Source organism: Marmota flaviventris, chromosome 2 (assembly GCF_047511675.1).
Source record: "Marmota flaviventris isolate mMarFla1 chromosome 2, mMarFla1.hap1, whole genome shotgun sequence".
Taxonomy (NCBI): Eukaryota; Metazoa; Chordata; class Mammalia; order Rodentia; family Sciuridae; genus Marmota; species Marmota flaviventris.
In genome coordinates this window covers 146,529,123-146,553,123 of record NC_092499.1, presented here as the reverse complement: position 1 = coordinate 146,553,123, position 24,001 = coordinate 146,529,123, and the positions used below count along the sequence as shown (strand labels likewise).

The 24,001-nt window shown below is 39.1% G+C and overlaps 1 pseudogene; it reads left to right on the top strand.

The window, feature by feature from the left end:
* Positions 1-11,748: 11,748 nt before the first annotated feature.
* Positions 11,749-12,256, top strand: LOC114106684 (programmed cell death protein 6-like; annotated as a pseudogene).
* The last annotated feature ends 11,745 nt before the right edge of the window (positions 12,257-24,001 follow it).

The following is a 24,001-nucleotide window of genomic DNA, read 5'->3' as shown; positions in this document are numbered from 1 at the left end:
AGGCAGCAGAACACAACAGACACAAGTATGGCAATATGTAAATCAATGGATGTGTAACTGATGTAATTCTGCAATCTGTATATGGGGTAAAAATGGGAGCTCATAACCCACTTGAATCAAAGTGTGAAATATGATATATCAAGAACTATGTAATGTTTTGAACAGCCAACAATAAAAAATTAAATAAAATAATAATAATAATAATAATAATAATAATAATAATAATAATATCTTATTTTGGGCAGGGGAGCAGGAAACATCACACTTAAAATTTTCAAAGTATGTGATACATAAAATTGTAAGTAGAAAATTCCTTTTAATTACATTTCATATTTTAAATTTTATTTGTATCTTTAATTTTGTACAAATATAACTCAGGTAAGAGGGCAAAGCCTGTCATGGAGCAAAATTAGATAAAACCATGCTTTCAATTCTACTGACTTTTGAGATATTTCACGTGTTTTCAAAATCAGCACAATGTGATCAAAGAACCTCTGTTGAAATCTAAAACTTCACATTCATGACTCAATCCTAAAGTTTGTTAGTGGAGATTTTCTGCTTTTGGCATCTTCCTGTGTATCAACAGTGAGTGAGCCACTTTGCATTGCTTGGAGAACCAATGGATATGGTGGAGTTCCAGCATTAACACCTCCACTGTGCTGATCCTAAGTAAAATCCAGAAAGGATGTATGTACTTCTCTTACCATTCACACATGCTTTTCCTGTCATGCAGTGCCTAGCCTCACCCTTTCCCTTCACCCCAATCATCAATAGCCTTCATTTTGTTTATTGTACTTCCAGATCCACCCCCTCCATAGTAGCACCTCAACCACCTCCATGAAAATGTCTCATCCTCTAGTTCTCTTGACTCTCCTTCTAAACAAAACTTACTAGCCCTGGTTCCCTTTTCCTCCATTCAGTTTATTTGCTAGTATATATAATTACTTAGATGAAGATTCTCATACATAATGCCGTTAGTGGCAGATACTGATTTTATTGGGTTAACTAGACTGAGGCAACTGAATTTAAGCAAGTACTTGTTAGTTCTAATGACAGATATTTAAGTATTTCTCTAGAGAAGGAATAGGTAAACTTTTTCTGTAAGTGGCCAGAATATACATATTTTGTGTTTTCTAGGCTGTACATTGTTGCTTGATCCTGCCATTGGAGTTAGAAAGTAACTATAATATGTGACGACAAGACCTAGCTGTGTTTCAATAAGACTTTATATATCAAAGGGGAAATAGGCTGGGTTTTACCTCCAGGCCAGAGATTGCTGACACTCTCTAGATTGATCAAATAATGTGAGGGGTGAAGAACAGAAAGGTTTACCAACCCACATATATCTATACCACAGAGAGGTGATCCTTCTCACTGAAATCTCTGAATAACTGGAATACCAATGGATCCAACCAGTCTCTAGTGGCAATTATTTAGGTTGTACCGAAAACATCAATGGTCCAATGTCTCTTACATAATTTGCCTCTTATCTCTTCTTTTTTGTTGTTGTTGTTTGTTTGTTTTTGTTGTTGTCAATGTTTTTATGGAAAAGAGCCAGGAAACTAAGTTTCTCTCATTTGTGGAGAAAAGGCTTTCTTTCATTGAATAGAGCTAATCAAGATTTTCTTTTTCCCTTAGCTATTGGAAAACTCATAGAAAAGTTTTGTGCACTATGATTGTAGACCTCCTCAGCCTTGGTAACATATTCTCATCTCCTTTTCTTTTTGTCTTGATTTCCTTAATTTGGTGTTAGTGGTTTATTGCTATTCTATTATGTTCACTGAACTCACCTCTGATCCTTTGGGGAAGAATTGTAAAATAAAAATGGATCAATGAGAAGTCCATAAGAGACAGATTGGAAGGAAGAATGGTGCTTTTGCTTCCTGTTAAAATGCAGACAGATTGAGAAAAGGCCCAGTGGCCCAGGGCGGGACAGAGCTTCCAATCACTCCTGCAAGGTAGGCGGGCCTGCGACCCACCGGCAGAAGAGGAGCAGTCGCCTGCTGAGAGGCTGAGCCGCCCCCTCCCCCTGCGTCAGCATAGTAGAGAGAACTGGGACCAAACACAGAGCAGGCCCAGCGGCCTGCTGAGGGGCAGAGCCGCCCCCCACCCCCCTCGCCTGCCAGGTAGGGGAAGGGTGACCACCGACAGAAAAGGCCCAGTGGCCCAAGGCGGGACAGAGCTTCCAATCACTCCTGCAAGGTAGGCGGGCCTGCGACCCACCGGCAGAAGAGGAGCAGCCGCCTGCTGAGAGGCTGAGCCGCCCCCTCCCCCTGTGCCGGCATAGTAGAGGGAACTGGGACCAAAGACAGAGCAGGCCCAGCGGCCTGCTGAGGGGCAGAGCCGCCCCCCACCCCCCTCGCCTGCCAGGTAGGGGAAGGGTGACCACCGACAGAAAAGGCCCAGTGGCCCAGGGCGGGACAGAGCTTCCAATCACTCCTGCAAGGTAGGCGGGCCTGCGACCCACCAGCAGAAGAGGAGCAGTCGCCTGCTGAGAGGCTGAGCCGCCCCCTCCCCCTGCGCCGGCATAGTAGAGACAACTGGGACCAAACACAGAGCAGGCCCAGCGGCCTGCTGAGGGGCAGAGCCGCCCCCCACCCCCCTCGCCTGCCAGGTAGGGGAAGGGTGACCACAGACAGAAAAGGCCCAGTGGCCCGCAGCGGGACAGAGCTTCCAATCACTCCTGCAAGGTAGGCGGGCCTGCGACCCACCAGCAGAAGAGGAGCAGTCGCCTGCTGAGAGGCTGAGCCGCCCCCTCCCCCTGCGCCGGCATAGTAGAGACAACTGGGACCAAACACAGAGCAGGCCCAGCGGCCTGCTGAGGGGCAGAGCCGCCCCCCACCCCCCTCGCCTGCCAGGTAGGGGAAGGGTGACCACAGACAGAAAAGGCCCAGTGGCCCGCAGCGGGACAGAGCTTCCAATCACTCCTGCAAGGTAGGCGGGCCTGCGACCCACCGGCAGAAGAGGAGCAGCCGCCTGCTGAGAGGCTGAGCCGCCCCCTCCCCCTGCGCCAGCATAGTAGAGGGAACTGGGACCAAAGACAGAGCAGGCCCAGCGGCCTGCTGAGGGGCAGAGCCGCCCCCCACCCCCCTCGCCTGCCAGGTAGGGGAAGGGTGACCACCGACAGAAAAGGCCCAGTGGCCCAAGGCGGGACAGAGCTTCCAATCACTCCTGCAAGGTAGGCGGGCCTGCCACCCACCGGCAGAAGAGGAGCAGCGGCCTGCTGAGAGGCAGAGCCGCCCCCTCCCCCCCGCGCCTGCAAGGTAGTCAGAACTGAGACCACCATCAGAACAGGTCAGACCTGCAACCGAGAGACAGAACAGGCCCAGTGGCCTGAGGAACGGTAGAGCCGCCCCCCCCCCACGCCTGCAAAGTAGGCGGACCTGCGACCCACTGGCAGTACAGCCCCAGAGGCCTGCAGAGGGGCAGTGCCGCTGCCTGCGCCTGCAAAGTAGGCAGAACGGCGACCACCGACAGAACAAGCCTAGCGGCCCGCAGAGGGACAGAGCCGCCGCCCGCGCCTGCAAGGACGGCGGACCTGCTACCGACTGGCAGAGCAGGCCCAGCGGCCTGCCGGCGTGGTAGGCACATTGCCCCAATTGGCGGAGGGGCAGAGCCGCCGCCCGTGCCTGCGAGGGAGACTTTGCAACTATACAAGACCAATATAAATATATAGGGGGAAAATTCAATAGCACAACAGTTTCACCAAGAAGAAAGGAACGCGAACAGTATGAAGAGACAAGGAAAGAAAGGACCACAAGCATTGCAGTTCAACTCAACTTTAGAAGAGGTAATAGCTGCAGCTGATGGAATGTCAGATAAAGAATTCAGGATATACATGCTTCAGATGATCTGGAGTCTCAAGGAAGACATCAGACAGCAAAATCAGACAATGAAAGATCACTTCAACAATGAATTACATAAACAAATCCAAGAAGCAAAAGATCAACTATACAGGGAAATAGAGGTTATAAAAAACAAACAAACAGAAATCCTAGAAATGCAGGAAGCAATAAGCCAACTTAAAAACTCAATTGAGAATACTACCAGCAGAGTAGAACACTTAGAAGACAGAACATCAGACAATGAAGATAAAGTATTTCAACTTGAAAAGAACATAGACAGCTCAGCAAGACTGTTAAGAAACCATGAGCAGAACATCCAAGAAATATGGGATAACATCAAGAGACCAAATTTAAGAGTCATTGGGATACAGGAAGGAACAGAGTTTCAAACCAAAGGAATGAGCAATCTATTCAATGAAATAATTCGAGAAAACTTCCCAGACTTGAAGAATGAGACAGAACCCCAAATCCTAGAAGCCTACAGGACGCCGAATGTGCAAAATCATAAGAGACCCACACCTAGACACATTATAATGAAGATGCCCAACATACAGAACAAGGAGAGAATTTTAAAAGCTACAAGAGAAAGGAAGCAGATCACATTTAGGGGTAAGCCAATCAGGATAACAGCTGATCTTTCAACACAGACTCTGAAAGCTAGAAGATCCTGGAATAACATATTTCAAACACTGAAAGAAAATGGGTTCCAACCAAGAATTGTGTTTCCAGCGAAATTAAGCTTCAGGATGGAAGATGAAATTAAAACCTTCCACGATAAACAAAAGTTAAAAGAATTTGCAGCTAGAAAACCATCTCTTCAAAACATCCTTGGCAAAACATTACAGGAAGAGGAAATGGAAAATAACAATGAAAACCAACAGTGGGAGGTAGGACACTAAAGGGGGGAAAATAATCAAAGTGGAAAACAAACCATGTTTAGTAACATAAATAAACAAATATGGCTGGAAGAACAACCCATATCTCAATAATAACCCTAAATGTTAATGGCTTAAACTCACCAATCAAGAGACACAGGCTAGTAGAATGGATCACAAAACAAGACCCAACAATATGCTGCCTACAGGAGACGCATTTGATAGGAAAAGACATACATAGGCTGAAGGTGAAAGGTTGGGAAAAATCATATCACTCATATGGACTTCGGAAACAAGCAGGAGTATCCATACTCATATCAAATAAAATAGATTTTAAGCCAAAGTTAATCAAAAGGGATAAAGAGGGACACTACATACTGCTCAAGGGAACCATACACCAACAAGACATAACAATCATAAATATATATGCCCCAAACAATGGTGCAGCTATGTTCATCAAACAAACTCTTCTCAAGTTCAAGAGTCTAATAGACCACCATACAATAATCATGGGAGACTTCAACACACCTCTCTCACCACTGGACAGATCTTCCAAACAAAAGTTGAATAAGGAAACCATAGAACTCAATAACACAATTAATAACCTAGACTTAATTGACATATATAGAATATACCACCCAACATCAAACAGTTACACTTTTTTCTCAGCAGCACATGGATCCTTCTCAAAAATAGATCATATATTATGTCACAGGGAAACTCTTAGACAATACAAAGGAGTAGAGATAATACCATGCATCCTATCTGATCATAATGGAATGGAACTGAAAATCAACGATAAAAGAAGGAAGGAAAAAGAATATATCACTTGGAGAATGAACAATAGGTTACTGAATGATCAATGGGTTATAGAAGACATCAAGGAGGAAATTAAAAAATTCTTAGAGATTAATGAAAACACAGACACAACATATCGGAATCTATGGGACACATTGAAAGCAGTTCTAAGAGGAAAATTCATTGCTTGGAGTTCATTCCTTAAAAAAAGAAAAAACCAACAAATAAATGATCTCATACTTCATCTCAAAATCCTAGAAAAAGAAGAGCAAAACAACAGCAAAAGAAGTAGAAGGCAAGAAATAATTAAAATCAGAGCTGAAATCAATGAAATCGAAACAAAAGAAACAATTGAAAAAATTGACAAAACTAAAAGTTGGTTCTTTGAAAAAATAAACAAAATCGACAGACCCTTAGCCATGCTAGCGAAGAGAAGAAGAGAGAGAACTCAAATCACTAACATACGGGATGAAAGAGGCAATATCACAACAGACACTTCAGAAATACAGAAGATAATCAAAAATTATTTTGAATCCTTATACTCCAATAAATTAGAGGATAGTGAAGGCATAGATAAATTTCTTAAGTCATATGATCTGCCCAGATTGAGTCAGGAGGATATACACAACCTAAACAGACCAATATCAATTGAGGAAATAGAAGAAACCATCAAAGGACTACCAACTAAGAAAAGCCCAGGACCGGATGGGTATACAGCAGAGTTTTACAAAACCTTTAAAGAGGAACTAATACCAATACTTTTCAAGCTACTTCGGGAAATAGAAAAAGAGGGAGAACTTCCAAATTCATTCTACGAGGACAACATCACCCTGATACCTAAACCAGACAAAGACACTTCAAAGAAAGAAAACTACAGACCAATATCTCTAATGAACCTAGATGCAAAAATCCTCAATAAAATTCTGGCCACTCGGATACAAAGGCACATCAAAAAAATTGTGCACCATGATCAAGTAGGATTCATCCCTGGGATGCAAGGCTGGTTCAATATAAGGAAATCAATAAATGTTATTCACCACATCAATAGACTTAAAAATAAGAACCATATGATCATCTCGATAGATGCGGAAAAAGCATTCGACAAAGTACAGCATCCCTTTATGTTCAAAACTCTAGAAAAACTAGCGATAACAGGAACATACCTCAATATTGTAAAAGCAATCTATGCTAAGCCTCAGGCTAGCATCATTCTGAATGGAGAAAAATTGAAGGCATTCCCTCTAAAATCTGGAACAAGACAGGGATGCCCTCTCTCACCACTTCTGTTCAACATAGTTCTCGAAACACTGGCCAGAGCAATTAGACAGACGAAAGAAATTAAAGGCATCAAAATAGGAAAAGAAGAACTTAAATTATCACTATTTGCAGATGACATGATTCTATACCTAGCAGACCCAAAAGGGTCTACAAAGAAACTATTAGAGCTAATAAATGAATTCAGCAAAGTGGCAGGATATAAAATCAACACGCATAAATCAAAGGCATTCCTGTATATCAGCGACAAATCCTCTGAAATGGAAATGAGGACAACCACTCCATTCACAATATCTTCAAAAAAAATAAAATACTTGGGAATCAACCTAACAAAAGAGGTGAAAGACTTATACAATGAAAACTACAGAACCCTAAAGAGAGAAATAGAAGAAGATCTTAGAAGATGGAAAAATATACCCTGTTCATGGATAGGCAGAACTAACATCATCAAAATGGCGATATTACCAAAAGTTCTCTATAGGTTTAATGCAATGCCAATCAAAATCCCAACGGCATTTCTTGTAGAAATAGAGAAAGCAATCATGAAATTCATATGGAAAAATAAAAGACCCAGAATAGCAAAAACAATGCTAAGCAGGAAGTGTGAATCAGGCGGTATAGCGATACCAGACTTCAAACTATATTACAGAGCAATAGTAACAAAAACAGCATGGTACTGGTACCAAAACAGGCGGGTGGACCAATGGTACAGAATAGAGGACACAGAAACCAATCCACAAAACTACAACTATCTTATATTTGATAAAGGGTCTAAAAGCATGCAATGGAGGAAGGATAGCATCTTCAACAAATGGTGCTGGGAAAACTGGAAATCCATATGCAACAAAATGAAACTGAATCCCTTTCTCTCGCCATGCACAAAAGTGAATTCAAAATGGATCAAGGAGCTTGATATCAAATCAGAGACGCGCTGTCTGATAGAAGAAAAAGTTGGCTACGATCTACAGTCGGTGGGGTCGGGCTCCAAATTCCTCAATAGGACACCCATAGCACAAAAGTTAATAACTAGAATCAACAAATGGGACTTACTCAAACTAAAAAGTTTTTTCTCAGCAAAAGATACAATAAGAGAGGTAAATAGAGAGCCTACATCCTGGGAACAAATCTTTACTCCTCACACTTCAGATAGAGCCCTAATATCCAGAGTATACAAAGAGCTCAAAAAATTAGACAATAAGAGAACAAACAACCCAATCAACAAATGGGCCAAGGACCTGAACAGACACTTCTCAGAGGAGGACATACAGTCAATCAACAAGTACATGAAAAAATGCTCACCATCTCTAGCAGTCAGAGAAATGCAAATCAAAACCACCCTAAGATACCATCTCACTCCAGTTAGATTGGCAGCCATTATGAAGTCAAACAACAACAAGTGCTGGCGAGGATGTGGGGAAAAGGGTACACTTGTACATTGCTGGTGTGACTGCAAATTGGTGCAGCCAATTTGGAAAGCAGTATGGAGATTTCTTGGAAAGCTGGGAATGGAGCCACCATTTGACCCAGCTATTCCCCTTCTCGGTCTATTCCCTAAAGACCTAAAAAGAGCATGCTACAGGGACACTGCTACATCGATGTTCATAGCAGCACAATTCACAATAGCTAGACTGTGGAACCAACCTAGATGCCCTTCAATGGATGAATGGATAAAAAAAATGTGGCATTTATACACAATGGAGTATTACTCTGCATTAAAAAATGACAAAATCATAGAATTTACAGGGAAATGGATGGCATTAGAGCAGATTATGCTAAGTGAAGCTAGCCAATCCCTAAAAAACAAATGTCAAATGTCTTCTTTGATCTAAGGAGAGTAGCTAAGAACAGAGTAGGGTCGAAGAGCATGAGAAGAAGATTAACATTAAACAGGGATGAGAGGTGGGAGGGAAAGGGAGAGAGAAGGGAAAATGCATGGAAATGGAAGGAGACCCTCAGAGGTATACAAAAGTACATACAAGAGGAAGTGAGGGGAAGGGGAAAAATAATACAAGGGGGACAAACGAATGTCAGTAAAGGGGGCAGAGAGAGAAGAGGGGAGGGGAGGGGAGGGGAGGGGAGGGGAGGGGAGGGGGGATAGTAGAGGATAGGAAAGACAGCAGAATACAACAGACACTAGTATGGCAATATGTAAATCAATGGATGTGTAACTGATGTGATTCTGCAATCTGTATATGGGGTAAAAATGGGAGCTCATAACCCACTTGAATCAAATTGTGAAATATGATATATCAAGAACTATGTAATGTTTTGAACAGCCAACAATAAAAAAAAAAAAAAATGCAGACAGATTATAAAACGCATCAACCAATATAGGTTTTGAACTAGTATGCTTGGCCATATTGCAAGGTTGCAAACATTTCCCAACAATTGTTTCCACAGACTAAACAGTCTGCCAGTCCAGACGCCTGATGGGAGGTATATCACATTATATGTTTTTAAGTGACCCAGTTCTTGTCACTCCTCACAGCGGCTCAGTAATGACATCTGACCCCTGCGGGGCAATCTGACCATTAGGGTTGGGTTCTGCTGGGAAACTGCTCCTACAGGTGTCAGTGAGGAATTCCACAAGTAGACTGAGAAATCAGCTAGCTGTCCTCTGGGAACATTAAAATAAACTCTGAGAATCTTCTGATAACAGCCAATGAGATTTTTGAGGTGCTATTCTTTGATCCCCTTCTCACTTCATTTTGTATACTATGTATTTTCTTAGTCATTTAAATTTTATGTACCAACCTTACAGTAGTACAGCTCAGTATGTTTCTCTATGTTTACCTTTACCAGAGAACCTTACATTTTGATATGACTTTATATTGCTGTAAAACTGAGACTTCAGAAACTCAGGAACCATTGCTGAGCTATTTGAATAATATCCCTTACATGAAGCTACCAATTTCTAAGTTTTCCCAAGGACCTGGAGGCAGCATGGCAGCCTGAGAGAGAAACAAAGTGGATTTGCAGCTTAACTATATTTAACATGGCCTCTGCTATAACATGGTTGTTGGCTCAATGATAATGGGTTCAAAAATCATTTAAAAATCCTTGATCTCCTTTAAAAATATCAGCAGTAGAAGAATACTTCTTGAGAAAAAGGATGACTCTCACCTCCTTTCCCTCTTCATATATGCCTCCCACTTGTGTCAAATCATGGTTACATAAGTTGATCTACCTGTGGCCAATTCTTTTGGGTAGCTAAACATTGCAGGGTAGGTAAACTTCTTGTTAGAGATATACACAATTTCACTAAGGAAAAATCGTGGATAAATATGCCAACAGCCATTATCAAAAAAATAAGGAAGAGACTTACCAATACTAATGTATAAATATTTGTTGAAATATTTAATAGTTGAACACAATAAGTCACCTTTTGAAAATGAGCCAATGTACTTAGCTTCCAATATCTTTAGATTACTCCAGGTAAATGCTGAGGACTTAATAATTTGCAGGCTTTCTTAACACCCTTCTGTTTACCCCTGAGAATCTTCCATATAGACTTTTTATGATCCTGAAACTACTGCTTGGATAAAATGGAGCTACAAGCACTTTAAAGAAGTTACTAAACTAGGCCCAGTAAGGCAACAGGTGGGTTTTGTAGATACCCTAGATACCCTCAGAATCTTATCAATACCTGACCACCATACCCACCCAGGATTTTCTTTCCCTGATGGCAGTTATAGACTGTGTTACACCTACTGTCAGCTCTACCAGCAGTTGGGCTGCAAAAAAATGGCAATGCTTTGCATGAAACACAGAGTCACTGAAATATGGGGAATAAACCCCATTCCCAAGTCTGCCTGATTACTATTTTAATAAGATCTAAACAAATCAAGCATAGTTAAGCAAAAAGCATGAATAAATTTAGAGTTCCCATGAGGCTTTGAGAATATGAATGATACAGTTTGAAAATACCATTATTATTTTTCTCAATCCTTAATGATCAGCAGAGCCCAGACTCAGCACCTTGAAGGAACTCTTCATTATGACATATTTTGCAATGTTGTGAATATAATTGACCAGAGTTTTTGTAAGAAAAAGAAGCAGTGTAAGAGGAGCCTGGCCAAGCCCTGCCAGGTGCTATATACAAAGTACAGTTTCTAAAGTAGCACTGTGTTGTCAGGCTTGGCTTATCCTCCAGATCAAAAGAGCCATCAATCTTCCCCAGATCTATATGGATCCGTCCTGGGTCAGAAGAATAATCAATAACCCTTAGTTCTTGCTTCACAAAAACAAAGGAGCTGTTGGTTTGTTTACCTTTCAGATTGTGTCTTCATTAGGGATCATTAGTGACCATTGTGGAAAGAAGCTCTAGTGTGTATTGCTAAAGCTCAATCACATTTGCTTAGGATGCTTCCAAGCATGTGGAAGCAAACCCATACACCATATTCAGAGAGCTCCTGGGAACAAGGTGCACACATACCAGGGCTGAAACCATGGAATACAATGTAAAAGCTATCAAGAATTAGAGATGAAGAGAGCCCCACACTTTGCAGATAGAGAAATGTGGAATTAACAAGGGCAGAAATTTGTTCAAGGTCACTTAACCTGATAAAGACAATGTAAACTAGAGATTATAAAGAGGTGTGTAAATATATGTTATATTAGACACATTATGTTAATATATATTAGATATGTATTATATTCTTCTTTTTGCCTACTACAGATGTAAGTTATGGTTCATTGTTATTTATTGAGCTTTTGTATGTCCCAGTTCATTTGTTTACTTTTCTTAGCCAGCAGTGAGATCTGGTGAATGACTGAGGTTTTGGCTTAGCTTGTCATGGTGAAGCTGAATAATCTTTAATGACTTACTTATTTCCAAGAGCCTGTTTCCTCATCACTATTCCAGTGATATTAATATCTGTATCTTCAGATTGTTGTAGGGACAAATAGAAATCACAGATATAAAAAGTTGTTGGTTGTCGCAGGTACCTTGGTCCATGGTTGCCTACTCCTACAGCCCTGCCCCAATCTCCAGCCCAGGGCCAGCTGCAGGCGCTGCACTGCCAGACCAGAGCTACCTGTGGAATGTCTTCCGATAAATTGATAAAGACAGAAGTGGGGTGATATTGGACAATGGGCTTCAGCAAGCGCTATCCAATGGTGAGTTGGAGCCAGATCCTCTCATAGCATGCGGGCCTGGCTTAACCCAGTGACTGTCAGGTCAATCATTTCTATGTTTGACCAGGAGGACAAGGCTTGCGGGAACTTTAGTGAGTTCACTAGCATGTGGAAATTCATCAGAGACAGGCAGAATGTCTTCCTCACCTATGACAGGGACAACTCTGGGATGATCGACAAGAAGGAGCTCAAGCAAGCACTCTCATCCAGGTCTACAATGTCTTGCAGAGGTTGACGAACATATTTGGACATTACCACATTGATCAGGATGGCTGGATTCAGGTGTCTTATGAGCAGTATCTCTACATGGTCTTCAGCATCATATAATGCAGGCCTCGAGGACAGCAGCATACCTTATGAAAAAGACTGAAAATGCCAAATTTCTTCCCTGTGACAAAATGGGACCCAGACATAGTTAGATGCTGTTCTCCCAATAGATCTTGTGTGGTTAACACTTGGGAACCTGACTGTACATATGTGGATAAACTGACAAGGGCTTTTGGAGTTATAGCAGCCACTACATCATCATAAGGAACCCTGGATTTGTTGACCTGCTAATTTTATCATGAGATGAAATGAAATAATGGTTCAAGTGTTCTGCTCCCCAAAATGCATCATGTGCTTTCTCAGATCTCTCCAGTTCTGTTGTGGAAATGCTTTTACAAACCAATAAAATTTTAAAATAATACAGAACTTACACAGAAGGCTTTTGTGTGCCTCATTTTTCTAAAAAGGAGTTTATTGTGTTCATTGTAACAGGCAACATAAGCAATGAAGTAAAGGTAAGGACTCAAATAAAAATACAAACAAACAAACAAAAACGTCATCTACTATGTTACGTGGCACACAGCAGGTGCTTGACCAATATTTGTTTTGTACTCTCTCTTTCCAGTCCTTCATCTGTAGTACAGATTAGTTCTAACATGGAGGGCCATCTCATCTCTCTCTTCCACAGCTACTCCTGAAATTTAGTTAACAGTCTAGAATTCTGTACAACTGATGATGGTAGAAAATATATAAATACACATGTGTGCAAAATTTAATAGTTACATGTATAAATAAATGTGTATGTGGACCAATATGCAAATGGTGCTTGATCACCAACATAACAATGGTAAAATTAAGTACTAAGACATAATCTTTATAACATTTTAATATAAACTAGGAGAAACAACACAAATTATTTAAGACAATGAAATAAATACCATATAAGCACCGTTAAAAGAAAAATTACACAATAATAATAACTAATCTAATGACTCCATTGAATCAAAGTCGATAAAAATATGTTATACAGAGTAATATTCTATGATTATTTTCTGAACCAAAGAGTATCATTATAGCTAATTTTCCTGCATATTAAAACAGAAGTCTAGCCAGTTGTGCTGGAGCACCTCTCTAGTCCCAGCTACTTGGGAGGCTGAAACAGGAAGATCACAAGTTTGAAACCAGTCTCAGCAATTTAGCAAGACCCTGTCTCAAAATAAAAAATAAAATAAAAAGTATTGGTGACGTAGCTCAGTGGTAAAGTACTCGGAGTGCAATCCCCAGTACCAGAAGAAAAAACAAAAAACAAATAGAAGTCCATAAGCTACTCCAAATATCTTGACCAAAGAAATGTTTCCCCTGCTGTGGAGGCAACAGGATCTGTCAATCAACAGGAAAAAATAGAAAGCCAAACAAGCCCACAAGTTCCCATCACACAGCATCCTGGCCACAGCCCTAGCACTTTCTCTTCACCTCCTATGTGGGTTCCCTACAAATGACCTCTTTAGCTCTTTTCCCAATCTTATAACATTTTCTCTAGGCCATGTGTCTTCTCTTGGCCTTACACCTGCCCAGTAAGCCCTGCTTATCCAAGGTTCTTCTCACTCTAAGTCACTCATACCCAGACTTGTAGGTCTCTGGCTAACAATATAACTGGACTCCCTACTTAGCTGTTGTTTTCTCTGTGAAGCTGTCCTTGTATGGCCTTACTCAGCACTCCCAAGGGGCCCCTCACAGGTATATGGGTCAGGTCTAGAATATTTTGTGCACAATCTTGCTATGAACAAAAATCCTACTAGAGCTTTCCCTGGTCTTATTTTTCCATCTTATGCTACATTTGAAGGTCAATATCTGCTTTCTAGCCTAGCTGATTTACACCATATGTGTCTTGTTCTCATGGAGACACAAAGTTGATAACTGCCATTGTTCCCAAGTGATAGAAAAGAGATCCTAGCCCTAAATGATGACAGGTATGTGACTCAGAGTCGTAGTTCTCATGAGATGATCTCCTGCTCTTCTCAAATATTCTGCCACCCATTCTCCTGACAAATTTGCGGGGATGGAAGCATCATGCCCACTTTACACATGATAAACCTGAAGATCAGAAAGTTAGACTATGCCTAAGTCACACAAATGGGAAGTGGTACTGACCAGATTTCAACCTAGCTCTAAGTAGCTGCAAAGCCCAGACCATCACCACCACCATATCATTCATGCTGTTCTGCTATGGGTGGTTTAGTTTGTGGAAAAATTCTGGGCCACTGAGAAACAAGGATGGACTGGGGTTATCTGAATGGTACAGAATTTTCATCTGGGTGATAAGAGGAATTGAGGACCCTGAGAAATTCACCTACTGAAAATAGTGTTTTAAAGGAGCAGTTTAAACTCTGGAAAACAGTAAAGAGATTCCTTAGAAAACTTGGAATGAAACCACCATTTGACCCAGTTATCCCACTCCTTGGCATATACTCAAAGGGCTTAAAATCATCATACAATAGTGACATGGCTATATCAATGTTTATAGCAGCTCAATTCATAATAGCTCAGCTATGGAACCAACCTAGGTGTCCTTCAATAGATTAATGGATTAAAAAATGTAGTACATATACACAATGGAATATTACTCATCCATAAAGAAGAATGAAATTATGGCATTTGCTGGTATATGGATGGAACTGGAGGCTATCATTCTAAGTGGAATAAACCAATCCCAAAATACCAAAGGCCAAATATTATATCTGATATGCAGATGCTAACTCACAATGAGGAGAGGGGAGTAGAAGTTTACCAGATTAGACAAAGGGGAAGGAAAGGAAGGAAAAACAGTAGAATGAATCAGATATAATTTTCCTATGTTCCTATATGAATACACAAACTGTGTAATTCCACATCATGTACAACCACAAAATGGGTAGTTATACTCCATGTATGTATGATGTGTCAAAATACATTCTATTGTCACGTATAACTATAAAGAACAAATAAAATCTTAAAAAAAAAAATGAGTCAGTTGGGTAACCATTCAGAAGGGTGCTTTCAGAAGGGTGGGGCAGAAACAACCTTACTTGGTTCTCTCTGATACTAGAGAACAAAGTAAAACAGACACAAAGACACATAAGAATACCACACGGAGGTTTGTAACAGATAAAACCATTCAGAAAGTTAGTGAGTTCCTTGTCACAACATGCATTTTAAGCAGAGGCTTTGAAAGCCATTTGTTGATATTGTTGGGACACAACTAAATACCAAAATGAGAGCTAATATGACTGAGCAGTTACTCCTTCCCAGATATTCTGCTGATATCTTTCTACATATTGTCTCAATTCATCTTCCCAAGGACGCCCTGAGTCAGAAGATACTCCTTTATAAGGAAGAGAAAACTGACAAAGGAATTAAGTAATCTGCTTCAAGGTGAGGCAGATAATTGATTTAGAACCCAGGTAGTGAGTCCTTGGAAGCTAAATCTTGACCCAAGGGATTTCAGACAGCCTCTGCTAACTTTGAGATTACAGGAAAACCTCCTTCCTGATCACTTTGAGTTTTCCTAAGATAACAGAAAATAACTTCTCCACCTCCCCAGCTCCATAAACATTGTCCATTTATCATCAAACAGTGGTACCATGGTTTTTTGTTTCTTGACCATGTCAATGTATAACACATTAAAATGAACAATAACTGAGAATGATGATGAGCATCCATTAAAAGAGAACAAATTAAAGCCAGATGACAAGTCTTTACAAACACCTCAGCAATGTACATGACAGTTGTCTGATACTTAAGGACATATTCAAAGAAAGTGGCACTTTGAACTCTAAATTTATTTGCACAGAACTAGCGAAGCATCGCATGCCCTTGCATCTATTTCATAGGAGATTCTGAGCCTGGTTTTGACAGCTAGTTCTAATAATAAAAAGGTTTTAAATGTAAGGTATAACAGCATTCCAATCAGCGCCTAATCAGGGTTATGCTTTTCAAATTATATTGTGTCGGCTTTCACCTCCTGCCTATTATCTGCAATAAAAACAGAAGTGCTTAAGAAAAATCCTTGATCTGTGCACATATATTTTTAATATTAATATGTCAGGCCAGTAGCAATAAGGATATTAGGGAAATGACGGAATTCTTTCCCCAGCTGGACATGTTAATTGAGAAGCCAAGTTTGGGAGGCAAAGTTCACATTTGTGCAGATGGCGGGACAATGCCGGGTGGTGGCACAGGTCAGTGTCAGTCCCAATCCTGGCTCTAATGGCTTGAGTCTCTGCTTTCTATGCATCAGCTGGTCCCTCTGGGCTGTGTAGGTTGGGGAAGTTTGTCTCTCCATTTTTTCTGCCCTTGACTCTGGAGGTAGTAATTTCTCCTGAAATGTCAATGCGCCTTATGAAAAAAAAAAAAAAAGCAGGGTTTGGTGGGGTGGTGGGAGTTAGGGAATGAAAACAGTGGGGAAAAACAAATTTTATGCTTTTCATTGGAAGAAATATAAATGAGAGCTCATCCTTCCCTTTTTTCCTCCCCCTATCAAAAGTTTAAATAGCAGTTACCTTACTTGAATGGTAGAGAATGTACTAATTGCCTCAAAAGAAGAAAGTGAGACCTTATGGACCTAAGATCTTTTTCTGGTCCAATACATGTGTCCTTTTTGATCTGGTTAGCTTTAGAATCTATCCATATTTATTGCCAATTTCCTACCTACCGCTTATTGCCTTTAATGAAATTTGTATATCATTCTCCACTCTTTAAATATAGTAGTATGGTACCAGTGTTCTTTCATCATTTCAGTTTCCTAAGTGATATAATTATTTATTATCTCTAATTAAAATTCAGAGTTGGGCTTTCAGCATGACTCTGAATGTGAAGCCCATTTTAATGAAAAGAGCAACTGTGAGCTCTAAATTTCTTTATGAAGGAGATAACTTATGTAATCACTGGTAACCTTTTTCAAGAATATTATCTCACTATTTATAAAACAATGCCTCCTTTACTTTAGAAATTTTGATTTGCATATGAAAAAGATGTATTTATTGATGCTTTTGACTGATGCACATTTTTCATTCAGTAATGCTCTTTTCACATCATTCATATACCTTTGAATTTCCCTTTTAAAACTCGATGCTACCATCCTTCAAAAGATTTTCATATACTTGTCTACATATGTATGTAAATAAGTAGCCATTAAGAAAGCTTTCAATTTGGGGTTTCTTTTAATAATTTCTAATTTGAAAATCCTGAACCCTTTGTGCTTCTAAAGCCACTTGTAATAAGCAATGACTCCCTATATTCTTTCTCCCATACTTAACCTTATACCTAAAATTCTTTTCCTTGGGGAAAAAAAATCACAATTGCGTCTAAGCAAGATGAGTTCTAGCTGAACATATTTCAGGCTCTCACTCTATTAGTAGCAGCAACTTCATTGAATTCACAACATATTTTTAAGCAATTTGACTTATTTCATTAATAAATAAGAGGAATCATTATGTAACCCTAGTACAGAAATTTGCTTATGAAATTTTTCTCATGGAGGCAAATAGGGTAGACTTAAAGCACATGAGCTTTTTGGATTCCGCATAAACTTTTAGTATTCTTCAGGCTCCTGATTTTCTTAGCCATTGGTTTATGAGTCACTATGATGAGACAGACACAATGGTTTAACTAAAATCTACAACAACAACAAAAAATGCAGGGATATCACATTTTCTCCCCCACTTTTCTCCTTTGCTTGAGCCTTCAGTAACTTCCATATCAATTTCAAGATTTTTTTTCATTATATCTGCCACTCAGGACTTGTAGGTTGAGCTTATAAAACGAAATAAGCAAGTTGAAACAGTTTTCCCAGAGTTTTCTCAAAATTTATCAGAAAACCACTTTTTAATTTTTTTTAATTGTCAATGGACCTTTATTTTATTTATTTATATGTGGTGCTGAGGATCAAACCCAGTGCCTCACACATGCTAGGCAAGGGCTCTACCACTGAGCCACCACCCCAGTAACAGAAAACCACTTTTAACCATGCCGTCTAATCACACCCATATGCATTCCTTTTTAATAAATCACGTTAGCTTATTTGGATTTATGATTTATGCATGAGAACACCCAGCTTTCAGATTATTTCATTTTGGGGCCCTGTAATTCAGCAGCAAAAAGAGATGCATCTTTATCCAGTTTCGGTTAGACAGTATCCTTACCAGAAGAAGAACCATATACATGCCCAAAGGATCTGTCCAAATTAATCAAGACAATGGGGATTTTGCATTTCCATGACTATTGGTAAGGAGACCATGATGTTCCTTTAGGAGAAAGATATATTATTAACTAAGTTTCTTCTTTAGACCCAACACCAAAATTGGATTAACAGATACTTGCCATAAATGATTTACATTATGTAAGAATAATTTATTTGTACACTTTGCACATGCATTTATTTTATTTTTTATTTATTCATATGTATTTAAGATGCCCGATGAGTGCCAAGCACTAGGGTAATTAAAGCAAAGTGAAGCTCTGACTTTGATCTCAAGAAATTATATAGGAAGCTAACAAATGTCCACGCAAATCTATGGCAATGTCAAATAAGGCAGCGTGGCCAAAGGAGAAACTAGGTTGCATGGCTTTCTAAATGGATGTACTATTACTTGAGTTGAGAGGCTGTTGGCATAGTGGTCAAAAGAAAGACTTTGGTGTCAGATTGCCTAAATTTAAATCTTAGCTGTGCCACTTACTAGCTGGGTGACCAGGCATTTCAGTTTCCTCATTTGTAAAAGAGAGATGCAAATAGCATAGGTGTCACTAGTCTAGCCAAAGAGTAACGTGTATAAATTAGAGTGGAAGGCTGTGACATGACAAAGAGGACCCCCATGAAAAATATCATGAAGACCAGGAATAGTGAGGATGGGGGAAGACTCCCCAGACTTTAAATTTTGGCTCTGCTTTATGAGATCTATTAAAATCAGAAACAAAAAGTGGTACACTCTCCCCCAAATTAAAGGGGAAATAGGAAAAAATAGAACTCAATATATATTGATGACTGCACCATGAATTTGACTTAGAGAAAAAAAATATATCTGAAGGAATATTATCCTACAAAAGTATTACTTTGTTTACTCCAGGCTGTGAATATTATGGTGTTATGCAAAAGGCTGCAGATGGGTGTTGAAGTCTGAAGTCTCTTCTGTTCATCACATGATTGCACTTCAACATTGAGCATCTGGGCGCACTGTACTTCTTCACTGGCTAAAACAGAACCGTGAGTTAATTAAAGGTTTCTAAGTAGGGAGTAAAAAAATCATATGTCAGCAGTGTATAATCTATTTCTAAAATATTTAGATAATCAATTATATCTGAATTACTTACTTAATATATTTCTTAGTTCATCTAATTTTGTTTTGATTCATCAAGATAAGCCTTAACATTTTACAGTAGTAAAATGTTATAAAGACTAGTAAATTACTAATAAAGAATAACATGTTATTCCTCATAGAGAAAGACTCCCTTAGTGTCTTACAGAAAGTTTTGTTGGTTGATTTCATATTTTAAGATGTCTTATCATAGGAGGTTGAAACATCTTTTATCAAATATGAGGGGAACAATTCAAAGCATCACATAGCACTCTGCTTTTTTTTTCTTTTTTTAAGTATTCAGAGCCATTTTTTATATACCAATTCTCCCTCTTTCCACCAAAACACAAAATTCATCTCAGCTGACTTTATCAAATATTTTTTCATCTAATCATTTAAATGATTCCTGGTACCTCTGTTAAACATTAATGCATTTTGCATTAGTTTCAATGGTAAATCCACGATATTCTAAACTTAATTTTAGACTTGGTCTCTTTTAGTAATAGGGAATAAATATTCCTGCACCATTGTCAGTGTTAATGCAAATAATAGAAGCCTTAGTATATCCACTGACAATTCATTAATGCTCTGGTCAACTTGATTAGCATTGATTCACGCTATACAGGGGTTGTTACAGAATCTATGTTGTATGTGGTCAGTAATAATATAATTACTTACTGTAAGCATGTCCCCAGATCTGCTCTATATTTCATTGTTATTACCACAGCTTATTCACGTGAAATTATGGGAGATCTTCAAGTCCACAGTCTTTGACCACAGACCCAAGCAGGTGTTTGCTTAATACTTTGGTCAAAGATCAGTGAGTTAAAGGTTAGGCCAGGGAGAGTGAGAATAGAGGGGTCACTGCACTTGCAGGAGGGGGGTGAGACTTGATCTTCTCGGGTCTGGAACGGTCGAACCCCAAGGTCACCCATTAGTGATCCTGCCTTTAAGGACTGTGAGATGTCAACAATAAATTCACCATGCCAGAACCTTTAACCCTCTTAGTGCTGTGAACACGGGGAGCCAAGGCCAAAACCCAGAAGGAACGTACCCAGGGAGAATTATTCACACAATTGTCTGAGGGATGTGGCATTTATGTGCTTTAGGCTTGCCTCTGTTAGAGCAGACAGCTAAGAAAAAATGTTAATGTTATTTGATCTTCAAACTTTCCATGCAAACAATACATCTACGCAGGGGTATAGACATTATATAAATATGGTGCAAATAGCATTGTTGAATTGTCACATGTTCATTCTGGCACAAGTGTATCCCAGTAACAGAAATTCTTATGTAAGTTTTGTCCTCATCCACAACAATTAGAAACAATCAATCCACTAAAGATAATGGGATTAGCATATGACATTAGAAAATTTCTTCTTTAGTAAGAACAAGATTAACGTAAGGAAGTCTATACATTTTAAGAATGTCTGGTGCTTGTTTCTCAAACATAAATTGGCTTAACATGCCAATCACACCATTAAGTAGCCAACTTCAAATTTATTACCAAGACTTAAATAACATAAAGACAACTGACCATATTGCCATGAACATTGTTATAGAGAATATTGAAATTTCATCCAGTGATTGCTTTCAAAACATTCTGAGACCAATGAGCCCCAGTTAGTATCTTGTTGGTAAGTTATGATAATTTCTAAAATCAAATATTTTATGAAAAAAATGTCACCAGAAGCTTTTCAGTCTACCCCTTAACTATAGATATCCAACTTAGATTTAAATCAGCTGTGAATATTCTTTTGACCCTGACTCAACTTGGAAAATTATGAAATCAGCCACTCTATTCCCTAAATACAGAGTTTAGTCCAGTTTACCAGTGGGAAGCAGATTTTCTTCCGTGTATCCCTAAGCATGGCTGTGGGTCTGAGATAAATAAGGAAAATTACACTGTCTGCAGATCTGAAGTCATTTCCTGTTCCTGAAAGAAGCATCCTCACAAGAAGCAGAGCTAAAACTAAGACAAGTCACTCTCTCATAGCCAACCCGTATCTTGTAGGCTGTTTTGTGCTGTGACAAATCCATTGGTTTTTGAATCAGGTTAGAATACTGAGTAGCAACACTAATTTTTTTTTCAGTCTAATTCCAACCCCTAAATTATGGATCACCTGGTTTGCCTGTGGTCCCAGTATTCATAAAGTTTAGCATTATTCTGGGAACATATTCCCGTTTGGATGATAAATTATAAGGTCATTTTATCTAAAGGTCTATTTGAATATGTCATTGTGTGAAAGTGATAGCATTTTGTGGTCGGCACTAGGTGGCGCTATACAAAGAGGGCAAGGATTCCGCCCCTGAGATAAGGAATTCACTATATACTGCACAGGAGAGACAGGTTCTAACCCAAGCCAGAATGTTTTGGGTGCAAAATGGTCTGGGGACAGAGAGAAAGGAAAAAATAAACCTGATAACAGGAATTCACAAAGGATCTGAAGCAATAAAATTAATGTGGAGTTCCAAAGGAACAGCATTTTGACTGGCCTAGAATGCAAAGCACTGAGCAAAAGTGAGGCCAAGCAGGACAGGCAAACTGGGCCATGTTGGGGGCACTTTGAGTGATGAAAGATCTTACACCTGTCCTATGAGAAACTAGGAGTTGGACAGTAAGGCGTCTGCCTCAGAGAGATACAATACTCTCTTCGCAACTCGCAGAGGAGTGATTCTAGGATCCCTGCCAAAGTCAGTGAATGCTCAAGTCCCTTATATAAAATGAAATAATATTATATATAGTTTATGCATATATTCCCAATGCTTTAAATTATCTCTAAATTTTTTATAATGCCTAATACAATGTAAATACAACTTAAATAGTTGTTAGACTGTATTTCTAGGTAATAATGACAAGGTACAAGTACATACATGTTCAGTCCAGATGCAAGAGTTTAAAAAAATGTTTTTCATCTGGTTGGTTGGGACTGCAGATGTGGAAAGCTGACTGTATTGCTTCCCAATATATCTATTTTAGGGAGAAATATTAGAGAACGTTTAGGAGATAACTGTTACAGGTCAGTGAGAGAAGATAAAAACATTAATTTAGCAGTTTTTTGGTAACAGGTGTGTCAAGTATGTTCTTAGTCTTCAAAAGAACTTTATGAGTCAGACATCATCATCATTATCGTCATGGTCATTGTTGCTGCAATTCTTTTACAAATGAAGAAACAGTATTAAGAAGTTTAAGTTGCGTGCCTAGGTTCATAGCCATTCAGTGTAGAACTTGAACCAAATCCTGCTGATTGGAAGTCCTTGCTTTCTGCACATGCATTGTCTCTCTGTAACAAAGCCAGGACTTAATACCTGCATACATTTTGAGGTGTCTAAATAGAATTTCTATTTTGTTATTTCAGAAAAAAAAAGACATAGTCCATCAAATTTAATGAAAAAAATTAATGATTTCTTTTTAGAAAATAAGCCTCACTTTAAGGCTACAAGGAAATTTCAGGAAAATAATAATGCCCAATTTCTAGATTTCTGGAGACATGTGAACTCAATGTGCCTCTAACCAACATTTCACAAGTTGCTGGTATATGTAACACCTCTGGTGAGCCCAAGAACTAAATGAACTGAAAGTTCTGAGATGTGGTGTGAAAACACACAAAGGTCAAAGTCTTCCAAAAAACAACAACTTCCAGACTCAGGAGCGACTTCCTTCTTTCTTGACTTCATTCCATCACATAAGTCAAAATGAGAAATAAACAAAATGTTGAAATAACAACAAAATTCAATGCATCTAACTAAGATGATATGCTCAACAGGGAAGAAACACAAACTAAAAAAGAACAGAAAAGAAAATCCTTGTATCTTAAGTAGATTTGGAGCCATATTGAAAGCCTAATGAAATTAAGCAATATATTATCCAAGAAAACTGAGGCCTTAATATCTCCAAATCTGTGTTCAGGGGGACAGAGTGAATGAAATATAAAACACTTTGACCCCCTGTGAAAATATTGATAGATATTCCAAAAATGACCCAGAACCATGATCAATTAAAGCTCAACTCCTGTGGAGGTTTGAGAATATTTAGTACATAAGCAGGCTGCCCCTTTCTCAGGCTTACTGTGAATGATGCTGGGTGCACCTGTTTATTTTACTATCATTACACAAGAGTATATTTTCTGTTGGAATCATTAGTTCCAACAAATGAAATCTCTGTTTTTATTCAAGTAAACAGAAATATCTGAGCGATACTGCAAAATGAGGACATGCACCAAATTTAAAAAAAAAATGACAACAAATTATGTAACTTTAAAAAATCTCAAATTATATTTTTCCCTGAAACTAGAACATTTACAATATGTTTCCATTTTGGTAATGTGTGCATTTATGTTGCTTTCTCCCCCCTCCAACTTCAAACATCCTTTGCAAATAACACACTTTTTTTTCTAAATATAAAAAAATGGTTCTAAAATGATAGAGAAAAAATGTGCTTGACTAACCATAATTTTTTAAAGAAAGAAAAAAACCC